Raw genomic sequence first — 16635 nt, 5'->3', positions numbered from 1 at the left:
TAAAAGGACTTATGCAAAACGTTCCCACATAATGCAATTTGCACAGTATAGTTCCCCATCTTGCAGGTCAGTTCTAAGTGATAGGTTGTGGAGGATCTAATTAATAATGGCTAACAACATTAAAGCACCTTTAAGACATAAAATGATAAGCATTCATATTCAGGTTGTGAATTACAAACATGATTACTGGAAAAAGGAACACAGAGTAGAGGAAAAGAACATATGCTAGATAATGACTGCTTTAAACCTGATGGTAAATTACCCCTCATATAAAAGTAAGGTTTCAACCTGTGTGTTGTGTAACTATGATTGCATCTCTTGCTAAGCACACATTTAGCTGCAGCGAGTATAAGTGATTGCTGTGGTGTTTGAGCAGGGCAGAGTGCACTGTGGGTAGTGTAGTTTAAAGAGAGTGTAATCAGTAGCTCTGCTCGGGTACATCCCATCATTACTCACACTAACACTGAGTTATTTAACTGCTAATGTCTGCCAACAGGGTACCACACACACACACACACACACACACACACACACATACAGCAGGACACCATTTTAAAACAAATAGCTTCCGAATCAGTAACAGGTACAAATTTAAGACCTCCAAACTGATTTCTTCTTTCTGATGAAATAGGTGTTTGCCTGTGCAAAACTCACCACCATGATGCTACAGTGTTGTGGATAGTTGTTATGCATTATTATACAACAATTATTTCCAGTCCTTGAATCTGAGTCATCGCAGGAGTGCTGAAAAAGGAGCACTGGGACACTTGACTGTTTGTATCACTCCACTTGTGTTTGTGGCGTTCCATATTAAAGTTTAAGAGCAGTGCAGATGTGTTGCAGCTAGATGTGGGGATTTTAATTAATCTCAGTGACATTAAAGATTTTAGCCAACAGGTGGTGACAAAAGAAAGTTGTAACAAGTTTGCAGTGAGGTGAAAGGAGGAAGCGGGAGACAGCGAATCCAACTCAAACGTTATGTTTATTTTAAACTCAAATTCACACTTTTCAGCAGCAAAAACTCAATCACACTTTTCATTGGAAACAATTCAACACAGTGTCTGGGTGCGTGTGGTAGCTCTCTTTTCTCCTCACTGGTGTCTGGCTCACTCCTAAATCCATCTCCAACTCTCACTGTGTCTGCTGTTAGAGACAATCATTGCCAGGTGATGATCCTTACCATTCTCATCTCATGATCTCGCACTCCATTAACAAGCCAGCACTCAACCACGCCCCTACCACTACATACCCCCATCACCCAACTCAGGTCAGGGAGCCATCCGGCCTGCCCAGTACAACCCCCCCCCCATTTCTGGAGAGGAAGTCCACAAGCCAAGACCCAAATACCAACGGGTGATCCACATGTTGGTATCCTTCATGCGATGGAGCCAATGGAGCGGGCCGTGGTCCAAACAGAGCGTGAAAACTGGTCCCAGGAGGTAGTACTGAAGGATGAGGACCGCCCACTTGATGGCCAGACACTGCTTCTCAACGGTGCTGTACCTCGCCTCTATCGGCAAAAATTTCTGCCTCATGTACAGCACCGGGTGCTCCTCCCCCTCGACCACCTGGGACAACACGGTTCCCAACACCCTGTCTGATGCGTCAGTCTGTACAACAAAAGAGAGAGCAAAATCAGGAGCATGTAACCATGGCACACCTCAAAGCACAGCTTTCACCTGCATAAAAGCCTGTTGGCACGGATCCGACCACTGGACCAGGTCTGGGGCTCCCTTTATAGTGATATCGGTCAGTGGGCTAGTGACATCCAAATAATTGTGCACAAACCTTCTATAATAGCCTGCCAGCCCCAGGAACTGTCTCACCTCTTTTTTGGTCTTGGGTTTCAGGTAGGCTGCAACCACTGTGGTCTTATCAATTTGGGGTCGCACCTGCCCGTGACCCAAGTGGAACTCCAGATACCTTACCTCCACCCATCCAATTGGGCACTTCTTGGGGTTTGCCTTGAGTCCCACCCGTCGCAGCGACCTCAGAACCACCCTCAGATTCTGCATGCACCACTGCCAATCATTACTGTAAATAATGATGTCATCCAGATAGGCAGCGGCGTACGCGGAGTGTGGTCTGAGGACTCGATCCATAAGGCACTGAAACGTAGCCGGGGCCCCAAACAAACCAAACAGAAGGGTCACGAATGGGTGTAAGCCAAACGGTGTGGAGGAGGCCATTTTCTCACGCCGCATAGGTGTTAAGGGGATCTGCTAATAACCCTTTGATAAATCCAGTGTTGAATAAAAGTGAGCTGCGCACAACCGATCGAGCAGTTTGTAAATACAAGGCATTGGATACGCATCAAATTTAGACACCGCATTGACCTTTCTAAAATCCACACAGGACCAGACCGAGCTGTCGCCCTTTGGAACCAGCACCACCGGGCTGGCCCAGTCACTGGGATTCTTCTATTACCCCCATATTGAGCATGGCCTTTAATTCTTCCCAAACCACTTTTTTTTTGTGCTCGGGTAATTGGTTGGGATGACTGCATACCACTACCGATGGGGTTGTTTAGATATGGTGTTTTATGAGGTTCGCATGTCCGGAAAGGGACGAGAATACGTCGGAGAATTCTCTTTGTAAACGGGCCACGTCTGTGACTTGCGACGGTGAAAGGTGGTCTCCGCAAGTGGGCACTTCGATTGGCTTTTAAGTTCACCTCTGGCCCGAGCTCCTCCCTCTCTGGTACCACCATTGCCAAAACCATGGGAACCACCTCCCTCCACGGTTTTAAGAGGTTGAGGTGGTAAATTTGCCATGCTCTGCCCCATCCATTAGTTTAACCTCATAATCGACTTCCCCGACTCGCCGTGTGATCTCAAAGAGCCCTTGCCACTTTGCAAGTAATTTAGAGCTTGATGTGGGTAGTAATCTCCCTGTGTAAATTCCGTCGTCGAGCTCCCCTGTTATACAGCCAGGACTGATGTTCTTGAGCCTGTAGCGAATTTTCCTGTGATAGTTGTCCCAATGTGTTGAGTTTGCTCTCAGGTCAAGAATGTACTGAATTTTGTTTTTGCTGTTTGAAGGTCCCTCCACCCAGTTTTCCCTCACGACATCTAAGACCCCATGAGGCTTACACCCATAATATAATTCAAACAGGGAGATGCCCATGGAGGCTTGCGGGACCTCTCAAACTGCAAATAACCATCAGATTATAATGAGCCATCTGGAATAACATTTCCCGACGGCTCTTTGGTATCAACAACTGGGTTGTATCTTCATTTGTCTGAGCATCATGCATCACTCGATACAACTGGTAATTTATAATAGAAAAATACGGATATACGAGTGCAAGACATTGACCATCAATCACTCTCACTTGGTTGAAGGCATGCCTAAGGGTCTAGTCTCGCGTCTGCTCCAGAGGGAAATCCCTGGTGGGCAATCCTCTAACGCAGAGCTGACACGGAGCTGATGTAGACGGCCCTGGCTCTACCTCACCAGCCAGCGCATCACAAATCCCACACCGAGACGCTTTGTTAAAGGACCCATCTGCATAAATTTCCCTTAATAAAGTGGTAAACACTAGCGAATTGGTGCCCAAAATTAACGGATGGGTGAGGCGGGGACTAACCACAGCCTCAACACTATGCTGTTGTCCCTGAAATTGAATTGTCATAGTCACTACAAGATAATCATGGATATCCCCATTTGTACACCTTACCTTCACCTTGTGACTAGTAGCCAGAGCCTCGTCTTAAACCAGGCATTGATGGATGGAGGTTTGGCTGCAACCCGAATCCACCAAGGCCTGGTATGTACCCCTCTTAATACTCACAGGTATGTGGTACATCCCAGCTCGATCAGGGGTGGCCTGCGGTGCATCAGGGACCCGAACCAATGTCCCCACCTCCATCACTAGACATTGGTCCTGGAAATGCCCGGGATCCCCGCAGCTCCAGCAGACTGGCCCAGACTCCACGTCCATGCCCGTGGCAGTGGGTCCACTAACCTGGGAGTGAGAGCAGAGAGGGACAGGGGAAACCGGCAGGTAGTGCAGACCCTGAAGCCGAGGAGCTGGTATGGGAGGGGGGACTCCCCGTTTCTGGGGAGGAGGAACAGGACAGAAAGAAGGGGAATGAGGGAGACAGGAGAGAGTGAGCGGCAGCACCCTCCTGGGGCAGCAAGCTCCAGAGCACCTACCTGTTTTGGCCTGGAGATGCGCAAAAAACCGCTGCTTCTGTTCTATATGCAGCTCGATGAGCAACCTCACAGCAACACCCTGGCAATCACCGACCCTAGCAGTTGCATAGGAACGTGCTCAAAATCATTTGGATCATTTGGGTGCTGTGGGTGGTTGCCAGAGATTTGCTATGTGACTACTATGGTGTTCTGAGTGGTTTGGAGTGCATTGCTATGCAGTTGGTATGTGTTGTTGATGGATGCCAAGGCATTATTATGTGGTTACTAAGGTGCAGTAGGTGGTTACCAGGGTGCTACTATGCAGTTGCTTAAGTGTGGTTTAGAGTTTTCCTTTGCAGTTGCCAGGGTGGGTGTTGTTGGTGAAGTTGTAGATGGTTGCCAGGGCATTACTATGTGGCCACCAGGGTGTTCAGATTGTTTTTGAATATGTTGAATATGTTGTGAATATGTGTTCTGAGTGGTTTTGAGTGGTTTTGAGTGCATTGGTCCAGTGTTGTAGATAGTTGCCAGGGTGTTGCTATGCAGCTGCTTAAGTGTTCCAAGTGGTTTTGAGTGTGCTCCAATGCAGTTGCTAGGGTGGGTTGTTGCCAGGGGTTTGCTATGTGGCTACTATGGCATTCTGATTGGTTTTTAGTATGCTCCTATATAGTTACTACAGTGTTTTGAGTGGTTTTGAGTGCTTTGCTATGCAGTTGGTAAGGAGCTGTGAAAAAAGTGAAAATTGGTTGCCAGGGCATTACTATGCATTTGGTAGGGTGTTGTAGGTGGTTGCCAGGATGTCACTATGCAGTTGCTAGGGTGTTGTAGGTGGTTGCCAGGGCATTCCTATACAGTTGCTGCTGTGTTCTGAATAGTATTGAGCGTGTTCCTATGCAGTTGCTACAGAAGGGTGTTGTGGGTGGTTGCCAGGGTGTTCCTATACAGTTGTTACAGTGTTCTCAGTGGTTTAGAACATGTTGCTATGAGGTTGCTAAAGTTTTCTGAGTGGTTTTGAGTGTGTTCCTATGCAGTTGCTAGGGTGGGTGGTTACCAGGGTATTGCTGTGTGGTTTCTAAGGTGTTGTGGGTGGTTGCCAGGGCGATATGTGGCTACTAGGGTGCTTTGATTGGTTTTGAGTATGTTCCTATGTGGTAACTACAGGGTTCTGAGTGGTTTTGAGTGCAGTGCATTGGCCCGGTGTTGTGGATGATTTGCCAGGGCATTACTATGCAGTTGCTTAGGTGTACTAGGTGGTTACCAGGCTGTTGCTATGCGGTTGCTAATGTGTTTTGAGTGGTTTTGAGTGTGTTTCATGCAGTTGCTAGGGTAGTTGGTTGCCAGGGCGTTGCTGATGTGTTCTGAGTGGTTTTGAGTGTGTTTCTATGAGACAAATCAAACGGGTTAACAGGGGACAGGTGAGGCAAATAAACTAATAATAAGCAAACAAGGAGGCGGGGTATGACGTAAGACAGAGAAACACTTGGCGATACAGAAGCAAAACAAGGCCACGTGCTCTCACAAGACAACAAAACACCCGAATGGGATGAGCGCACATCACCAAGACAATAAGGCAATATACGCCCATGCCAACCGACAAACAAGATGAGAATGCCATGCATTCACACACTAAACAAAACCTGAGCATACATCGCGAGGCAAACACCACGCAATGCATGCAACAGGCGACAAAAACAAGACAGGACACCTGTGCGAGAGCCACACACACACCCGACACCTTAGACCGAAGTGACCGAACCTGAAGACATGAAGACAGCTTGCGACCCGAGCATGACGTGAGGCGCACCCGCATTCCCGAGAGCCAGACAAACTATCGACACGAGTGCATGCTGCCAATATGATTAAGCGCAATGCACCTACTTCAGTCACTGACAGACATGGGGCACGAGTGTCTGGATCCTGACACAGACCAAAACCAAACCAGACAGGAAGTCGTGATCCAGACACCGTGCTCCCGAAATGAAACAAGACCGACCGAAGAGCACACGGCAGGGAATACAACCGAAACCACGTGTTCACACAAAGGCAGACAATGAAACACAAGACATGCATGGGATGATGATGCCATGGTCCTGTCAGACCAAAACCCAGACTGACAGAGTGACAGGACCATGACACTGAGTGGTATTGAACATGTTGCAATGTGGTTGCTAGGGTGTTCTGAGTGGTTTTAAGTACATTGCTTTGCAGTTGGTCAGGTGCTGTTTATTGTAGCCAGGGTGATATTATTCAGTTTCTAGGCTGTACTACAGTGGTAGGAATAAGTATGTGAACCCTTTGGAATAACCTGCATTTATATAAATTTGTTTTAAAATCTGGTTTGATCTTCATGTAAGTTACAACTATGAACAAACACAATCTGTTTCAACTAATAACATACACATTGTTGTATTTTTCTTGTACATTTTGAATACATCATTCAAACATTCAGTCTAGGTTGGAAAAAGTATGTAAACCCCTAGGCTAATGAAGTTACCAAAAGCTAATTAGAGTCAGAAGTTGGCAAACCTAGCATCCAGTTAATGAAACGAGATTGGAAGTGTGGGTTAGAGCTACTTTGACTTATAAAAAGCACTCAAACATTTTGAGTGTGCTATTCACAAGAAGCATCTGGTGATGTGGACCATGCCTTGCAAAAAAGAGATCTCAGTAGACCTGCGATCAAGGACTGTTGCTTTGCATTAAGCTGGAAAGGGTTACAAAGTCAAAGAGCTTAGATATTCATCTGTTCACAGTTACACAAATTGCAAATAAATGGAGATGATTTAGTACTATGGCTACTGTCCCCAGAAGTGGCCATCCAGCCAAGATGACTCAAAGAGAACACCGCAAAATGCTCAATGAAAAAGTATGTAAAAAGAACCATAGTGTGAGAGCTAAAGATTGAAGGGATCATTAAAACTGGTTAACTGTTAATGAGTCTACTATATAGAAAACGTTAAACAGGCATGGTGTCACCATGAAGGAAGCTGCTGATTTCCAACAAAAACATTGCTGCATGCCTGAAGTTTGCCAAAGACCACCTTGAAACTCCTTGGTAAAATGTTTTGTGGACTGATGAAACCAAGGTTGAATTGTTTGGGAAGAACACACAGCACTACGTATGGCATAAAAAGGGCACCGCATACCAACATGAAAACATCATCACAGTGGTGAAGAATGGTGGAGGGAGCATCATGATTTAGGGTTGCTTTGCTGCTTCGGGGCCTGGACTACTTGCCATAATCTAGGGAAAAATGAATTTCCAAGTTTATCAAGATATTCTTCAAGATAATGTCAGGATGGCTGTGCACCAACTGAAGCTCAGTAGAAGTTGGGTGATGCAGCAGGACAACGACCCTACACATTGAAGTAAATCCACTAAAGAATGGCTTAAAAAAAAAAGAAAATCCACCTTTTGGAGTGGCCCAGTCAGAGCCCAGACCTTAACCCAATAGAGATGCTGTGGAATTACCTCAAGAAAGCCATTCACACCAAACATCCTAAGAATATGGCTGAGCTGAAGCAGTTCTGTAAGGAAGAATGGTCCAAAATTCATTCTGAACGTTGTGCAGGTCTAATCTGCAGCTACCAGACACACTTAGTTGAGGTTATTGCTGCAAAGGAGGATCAACCAGTTATTAAATCCAAGGGTTCACTCACTTTTTCTACAGCACTGTGAATTTTTATGGGGTGTGTTCAATAAAGGCATGAAAGATTGTAATTGTTTGTGTGTTGTTAGCTTAAGCACATTGTGTTTGTCTATACTTTGATGAAGATGAGATCACATTTTATGACCAAATAATGCAGAAAAACAGCTAATTCCAAAGGGTGCACATACTTTTTCTTGCCATTGTAGGTGGTTCCCAGGGCATTGCTATGTAGTTGCTAAAGTGTTCTGAGTGGTTCTGCCTGGTTCTATGCCATTGCTAGTGTGTTGTGGGTGGTTGCATGGCGGTTGGCCGTTTGCTGCCCCAAATCAAAGGAGACCACCTCTCTCTGCCAAAGTCTCTATGATATTCTGGTCTTTAGATATGGCTCAGGTCCCTACTTCATAGTAAATCTATGGGATTTCTGTGATTTCTTTAGCACAAATGGTGCTGGATGAGATATACCGATGATATTTGTTCAGATCTCTAATATCAAGTACAGTATGAGCAAAAATAACAGCAATGTTTGCCTGAGCAAACACCCCTAGACAAACACCTTACTGAAAAGCTTCTAATGGTATTTCTTACATGTGACACTTTATTGAAGTTTAATGTGTTGTTTCCTTGGCTGAATTTCAGCAAAATAACAGTCTCTAATTGTCATAACAGATGGCACACTTTAATGTTAAATGTGAGTGTCTTGCTTTTTGTAATTCATAAAAATAAACCCAAAGCTTTTGTAACATCTGTTAGGAACACCACTGCTGAGCTGGCCTTATTTATCATGTGAAGCACATCTATTCATACATTTAGAACTGCAGCAGATCTTACAGAGACTCAATGAGCCACACTGTAAGTTTAGCCAAGAGGAATTAAATACTCATGGCAAACAGGTAAAGTGATGCCAGTCTCCAGATAACCTGTCTTAATACCTAATATCATTACAAATATAATGATCCAAAAAAAAAAAAAAAAAAAAAAGAAAAAGGAAACAGTTACAAAAAAAGTGCTGTGGTGGTACCATGGTACCAGTGTCAGATTGCAAATGGGTAGTTGACAAATATGCAGTAAAAAAAATATTTTTTTGTAAAGCACAATTAAAAAAATAAATAAAATGCATCCATTTATGTAGTGTAAAGTCTGATATTTTAGAAAATACAAGGGGTCACTAACTTTTTTCAATTCTTTCACTGTTTTTTGAACATTTTCACTGAACTGCACTGTAAATGTGTCCTATGGTGTGACATAACAAAAATGAAGAAAAAAAAAAGTTAGGTAATATACAAAGAGCATGAGAGAGATTTATTTTCATTGTTAGATGCTTATTTTCATATGGTGTTTTTTATTTATTATGAAATTATGAATAACACTTTTTCCCCCACATTACCTGTTGAACTTGGACATTTTCATTAAATGCAAGTCAAAATTTGCTGTCATCCTTTCAAAAATGTTGAAAATTATACCAGTTTAAGATGAGTGATGATTATATCTACCCTAATGCAATATTCAACAGTTTTTTAAACATATTTTGAGCTAACAAATACATTTTTGGTTCTTTTATGTGTGTCACACCATAGGACATTATGTCACACTAAAGGACAAAAATGCTAGTTGTTGGATTAAAGAGAAATATGATGTATTACATTCAAGCATTTTTATTTAACTGAATGAAAGATGATTGACATTTTTAAATATAATTGTTGTATTTTTCAAAGCAACATTTAAACTATTTACTTTCTTCATTGTTCTCTAAGGATCTCCTCCCTTCTGTGTGGATCCCTGTTAATTTTCTCTCTATACTTTCGTGTTCCCTCTCTCACAATCATTTTTCTCCCTCAATTCTTTCTGTCCAAAAATGAAAGAATCCAAAAATGAAGGACCTCATTTTATGCTTCAGTAGTTTGCATGTAAATGTAATCTTCTTAAGAGTAAAGCATACTTGGCCTGCTGTCCGATATTGGAGGGCACGGAGCTCGAGACTCGACTTGAGTCCTGATTACACCAATCCGGACTTTACTTACTTGGGGGCCATTTACACAACAACTAAAAACGGAAAATTTTTATGTGTTTTGGCTGTTCGTTTACACGACAACGGCGTTTTGGGGCCTGAAAACGCAAACTTTTGAAAATGGGTTTCAAAGTGCATGTTTTTGAAAACGATGCCATTACCGTCTCTGTGTAAACATACAAAAACGATGACTTCATGCGCTTGCGTATTACGTGTTCAGACAATAGGCATGTGCACGAGTACTTCAAAACAACGTGCGAGACATTCAAAACTACAATGGCGGACTACAGGACTGTGTTTGTGCTGCTCAAGATTTTGAGTTTATTGACGCTTCTCCAGCAAATTGTAGATTTACTGCATCACTACTACGACCAGCGATCGCCATCTTCATTGTTTGTATTCACCGCTCTGTGGAAGAATGCTTATGTGCACAGGCGCGTAGTGTTTCTTTACAAAGTGACATCGCCAACTACTGGCCTGGCATGCATAATACAGCATTTTTAGTCGTTTTCGCGGATCCGTGTGAACGGGGATCGTTTTGACATCGTTGTCGTCTGTATGCAAAACGCTAAGGAAAAACTTTTCCGTTTTTAGTACATTGTTGTCGTGTAAACATATCCTTAGATGAATAGTGAATATTTGAAAATAGGTGGAGATGGGGAGGAGGCAGGATGCCAAGAAAATCTGTCACGGGATGCAGATAAGCTGCGGCTTATATACTCCTGCTCGCGGGCTGTGATTTGTCAGATTAAAATTGGCATGCTACTCCCGAACCTCTGTTAATTAACTTTTATAACTATTTATTTTCATGACATTGAATAGCAGTATCATCATACATCATATCATCACTATAACAGTACAAATGTTCTGCAAAAACAGCAGAAAGTAGTTTAATTATTGCAATTAAAACACTGAAAATGGTCAAAAAAAATAAAAAAATAAATAAAAATTAGTAACATTTTAATGATTTAAAATGCTTCTTTAATAGACCTTGTCCTCTTGTGTGACATGTTTGTCCTCTGGTGTGACAGATGAGGTGGTGTAACACCAGAGGACATTTTCTGTCACACCAAAGGATGTTTCAGCCTTTTGTGTGAGTTAATGACCTTGCTATTCTTAGCTAACATGTCATTAGCAGTTAGCAAGACACATTTGCACAATTTTCCATAATTATGCAGTTTAACATAGTTTTTAGTAAAAAAAAAAAAAAAAAAAAAAATATATATATATATATATATATATATATATATATATATATATATATACACTATATTGCCAAAAGTATTCGCTCACCCATCCAAATAATTGAATTCAGGTGTTCCAATCACTTCCATGGCCACAGGTGTATAAAATGAAGCACCTAGGCATGCAGACTGCTTCTACAAACATTTGTGAAAGAATGGGCCACTCTCAGGAGCTCAGTGAATTCCAGCGTGGTACTGTGATAGGATGCCACCTGTGCAACAAGTCCAGTCATGAAATTTCCTCGCTACTAAATATTCCACAGTCAACTGTCAGTGGTATTATAACAAAGTGGAAGCAATTGGGAATGACAGCAACTCAGCCACGAAGTGGTAGGCCACGTAAAATGACAGAGCGGGGTCAGCGGATGCTGAGGCGCATAGTGCGCAGAGGTCGCCAACTTTCTGCAGAGTCAATCGCTACAGACCTCCAAAGTTCATGTGGCCTTCAGATTAGCTCAAGAACAGTGCGTAGAGAGCTTCATGGAATGGGTTTCCATGGCCGAGCAGCTGCATCCAAGCCATACATCACCAAGTGCAATGCAAAGTGTCGGATGCAGTGGTGTAAAGCACGCCACCACTGGACTCTAGAGCAGTGGAGACACGTTCTCTGGAGTGACGAATCACGCTTCTCCATCTGGCAATCTGATGGACAAGTCTGGGTTTGGCGGTTGCCAGGAGAACGGTACTTGTCTGACTGCATTGTGCCAACTGTGAAGTTTGGTGGAGGGGGGATTATGGTGTGGGGTTGTTTTTCAGGAGCTGGGCTTGGCCCCTTAGTTCCAGTGAAAGGAACTCTGAATGCTTCAGCATACCAAGAGATTTTGGACAATTCCATGCTCCCAACTTTGTGGGAACAATTTGGGGATGGCCCCTTCCTGTTCCAACATGACTGCGCACCAGTGCACAAAGCAAGGTCCATAAAGACATGGATGAGTGAGTTTGGTGTGGAAGAACTTGACTGGCCTGCACAGAGTTCTGACCTCAACCCGATAGAGCACCTTTGGGATGAATTAGAGCGAAGACTGCGAGCCAGGCCTTCTCGTCCAACATCAGTGTCTGACCTCACAAATGCGCTTCTGGAAGAATGGTCAAAAATTCCCATAAACACACTCCTAAACCTTGTGGAAAGCCTTCCCAGAAGAGTTGAAGCTGTTATTGCTGCAAAGGGTGGGCCGACGTCATATTAAACCCTATGGATTAAGAATGGGATGTCACTTAAGTTCATATGCGTCTAAAGGCAGATGAGCGAATACTTTTGGCAATATAGTGTATATAATTTAGGGGTGTCACACCAAAGGACAACAAAACATAAACACTTTCAGAGCTTTGAAACAAGTTCAATATTTGAACAATTTAGAGACAAAAACTTACCATGTGCACATGTCCTGGCCTTCACAGGGGGCTTCAGAAACATGACCTTGAATAGTTATAGAAACTAAATAAAGTCATCCGTGGAATTGCCCGATTTAAAATGAGGATATGGTGTCACACCAGAGGACATGGTTTTCAGTGACAAAATGTATCAACTTCCTACACTTTTAGAAACATATGGATGAAAAAACGAATTGCCATTTACTAAAATAGACACTTGTAAAATTATGCCAGTGGTTTTTATCAACATTTTTATGCTTTTCTTTTTAATTTATAAAAGTTAGAATTTATTGAACCTTGCTTGAGACAGTCACATCATAGGACAATTTTGAGATTTGACTCAAAAAAATAAAAAAAATCTAATGACAATGCAGTTTGTATAATAACAGGTCGATGTAAAGCAAAGAAATGTTTAATCATTTAATGCATTTTTAAATGATGACAATACTATTTATTAATTTGTATCTTGTGTGACAGTGAAAATGCCATGTCATGTCAACAACCCAAATACAGATATCTGACAGCTTAATCCTCTTAAGTATTCGGTCCTTTTTGACCTAAATAAATTTAAGAAAAATAATTTCCTTTATCTGAGCAGTGCAAGACTTAGTGCCTTTTCCTCCAGCCATCTGAACATAAAAAAAAAATTAATAAAAAAAACACACACAACTGGGCTTGATTCGACAAGTCCTTATAAGTCATAAAAAAAGAAAATACTAATAATAATACAAAAAAAGCAACACATTTGGTATTTGCAGTCAAAATTGACCAACCATTAAAAATGAATGGGAAAGACCAAAAAACAGAGCAATTGTTTTTTTTGATTTGTCAAATACAATCAATAAATCAGCCACAATACAGAAAAAAAAAAAAAAAAAAAAAAGGAATTTCAGGGTGAGATTCTAAAACATCCTCAGTGCAAAACATGCACACCCACTAACAGAAATGAACTGATGAGACAACACACGTTGGTGCGGCTATCCTTATGAGGACTCTTAATAGACATAATGATTTTTATATTGTATGAACTATAGATTATATCCTCTAACCCTAACCCTACCCCTAAACCTAACCCTCACAAAAAACTTTCGGCATTTTTACATTTTCAATAAAACATAGTTTAGTATGTTTTTTAAGCGATTTGAATTATGGGGACACTAGAAATGTTCTCATTAACAACATTTCTAGCATAATATCCTTGTAATTACCAGTTTGTAACTGAAAAAATGACCTCGTAAACCACCCAAACACGGCCACACACACACACACACACACACACACACACACACACACACCTAACCTAAAAAAAGTCCTCCTACTGGCATGGCATGGTTTTCAAGTCATGTTATTTATAATTTATTCACCAGATGGCAGAAATCTGCCTCCAATTTATGTCACATTCTCATATTTTCTTCATGTTTCAACTTATAGAAGTGTAGGTTCTGAATTTATAAATTTCTTTTCCAAAAATGTGCTTATTTGGATATGCAAATTAATGCTAAAATTAAGAAATTCACATGTAAATAAGATACAAATAGCATAAAATCTCAAAATAAATGCATAATTGTATTGTTCTTACTTCAGGAAAGAAGAAATTATCATCATCATCATAAAAAAAAGTTAAAAAAAATCTAAAATGTCAAAAATGACCGTGAATACCAAAGGGAGGTGCCCTTTTTCAATACAATAGGAGGATTAAGGACATTACAGTCTCTGCAGAGGCACTAAACCCATCACTAGATATGGCTAGAAGAGAATATAATAAAATATATACTGAATGTCAAGTAGCAGATAAAAACCAGGGGAATCACTACAGGGGCATTTTGCCTCCACATTTTAGATATCTGGATCTTTTTCTCATTTTCTGTGGCAATATTTGATTAAATTGTTACCTTGCATGGTACAGTGATGCTATCAGATGATGGCAATTACCATAATTGTGTACCTTGGTATTTACATGCTACTCCAAAGAATGTAATAGAATACCATGTTCCATGGTACCTGTTCACAATACGGAATGGTACGTCCAAAAAAACATGGTACAACCATGATATTTGTCCATAAATCCACAGTACTGTCATGGTACATGTCCAGAAGTCCATGGATAATCACCTTTATTGAGTATTTCTGGAAGAGGGTGACATAACTAAGGTCGAAATGTGACAGTTGCCCTCCATTTGCATTAAAAATTTAAAGTTTGTTGTTTTGTTCCACTTGAGAGTTCAAACATCAACCTGCTGAAGACAAGTTTGTAGTTTCACCCTCTGCAAGAAAACATGGCCATGTGTTTTAATATGGACTGTCAGGTTAGTATGCATGAGCGCTCTCGTGGAACGGACTTTAGAGCCAGAGCTTAAACAGAGCGCAGGACAAAAGAGGATTCTTAAATCAAAAGTCTATCTGACAGTCTTTATGCAGATCAGGGCTTGAATGAGTGTCATTGCCAGCGGTTGAATCGCTGTGACAGTCACAAATGAAAAAGAGTTGTTTCCTGGAAGAACTCAATGCTTTGAAACTTTTGGATATACTATTATACTGTATGCAATTTCAACGCCTCTGAATGCAGTATTTTGGATGGAAATTGGATGTAAAACTATAATAGTTTGCTTTGTGTTTTTGGTGGCTTATAATGTCATGGTCTGAGCACTTAAGAGTGTTTCAGGCCTATACGGTGCAGAAGTCTTCAGTAATTTCACACTGCAAATGTGGCCAAATATACGAATGAGCTAACCAAACTGGGAATATGTCTTTTCTACTTCAACCCCATACATTTAATTTCCAGTATATTCCTAGCTTTATTTTGTACAGTCCATCTACACATGTAATTCCAAAGAAATTTATTTTTTTTAATTTCGTAATCTTTCATCAAAATATAATTTTGCTCCGCTTCTGAAATGGCCTTCCTTTGCAGCTGACGTCACCTAGGTTTAGGGGTGGGGAATCGTAAGGAGGAATCGTTTTCCTCAATTCTGCTCACGATTACTCTTAAAGAATCTAGTTGCTTAAAGATATATTCCGGGTTCAATACAAGTTATGCTTAGTCGACAGCATTTGTGGGATAATGTTGATTACCACAAAAAAACAAAAACAAAAAACAAAAACAAAAAATCACAAGCATATTGTATATGGCTTGTGGCTGTATTTTTGAAACAGTAAGTATTTTAATGTTTACAGATTGGCCCCATTAACTTCCATTGTAAGTGCCTCACTGTAATGCAGATGGTTGTTTTTAAAGATTTCCTGTTTCAGTGGCATACCCAAAATTATAGGCTTATACCATGACAAAAAAAAAAGAAAAGAAAAAAAAAAAAAAAGAAAAATGAGGGTCAAGTGTTGGGTATCATTGTAAATAAAACTTTTCAAATATGTTAATGATATAGACTGATACATTATGAGACTCTCAGCTTAAGCCTGTGAAAAAAAAAAAAAAAACATTTGCCAAAAACGTACTTTTTTTTCGTATTTTTCTTATTTGACATTATATATCTGTGAGTGTAAATAAGGTGGCTCTGAAAAACTGCTTTTGTTTTGTTCCAAATCATGTCAACTGTATCTGAGAAAAATGTTGTGCTGATACAACAAAGCAATCAAAAGTTACAGTGTCCAAAAACATCTCCATGTGTCCAAAAGACTCTCCAAACAAATAAAACATAATAATTGTAGAACTAATAACACAACAGTGACTAAAGGTTTGCACTGCATGCAGAAATTATTTTAGTGGTAATGAGATTTTATTTTAGTTTTTTAATGAGTACATTTTGACTCAATGAGGCTGCATTATTGAGTTTGTGTCATGTACTTGGCGCCATCTCCTGGTGGCCATATGTAACATTGTGCTTCGTGTGGATTATCTAAGGATCTATGCATCTGATTACCTCGTTTGAAAAATAATCACCTCCTCTAAGTAATGGTATGTGATATTTTATATTCCGTTTATTTTTCATGACGTTATAAGCAAAAACACGTAACAACATAAACAGCATAATTGTCAAATACATATACTTAGCTATTACTATAATTTTGTCTGTGAGTAAAACAAATAGGCTGGTTGTATTCTACTCTTTGAGAGCTCTCCAACAACATATGACACATGGCTATTCGATCGGTTTGATGTTTTTATTGATTGCAATAATATGTACAGTGCAATTTTTTGGCAATCAAAACGGAACACTTCTGATTTGTCTGCATGTTTCAAAGCAGTTGTTCAGTTTTGGTAATAATGCGTGCA

At 40.8% G+C, this 16635-nt stretch overlaps 1 protein-coding gene across 2 annotated transcripts in view; it reads right to left on the bottom strand.

Moving 5' to 3' along the window:
- LOC127425690 (receptor-type tyrosine-protein phosphatase U-like) overlaps positions 1-16635 on the bottom strand; it is a 477304-nt gene that overhangs the window by 257943 nt on the left and 202726 nt on the right. The gene's annotated exons all lie outside the window — the stretch shown is intronic.

Source organism: Myxocyprinus asiaticus, chromosome 34 (assembly GCF_019703515.2).
Source record: "Myxocyprinus asiaticus isolate MX2 ecotype Aquarium Trade chromosome 34, UBuf_Myxa_2, whole genome shotgun sequence".
NCBI lineage: Eukaryota > Metazoa > Chordata > Actinopteri > Cypriniformes > Catostomidae > Myxocyprinus > Myxocyprinus asiaticus.
Note: the sequence above shows the minus strand (reverse complement) of the source record. Positions and strands in the feature narration are given on the sequence as shown.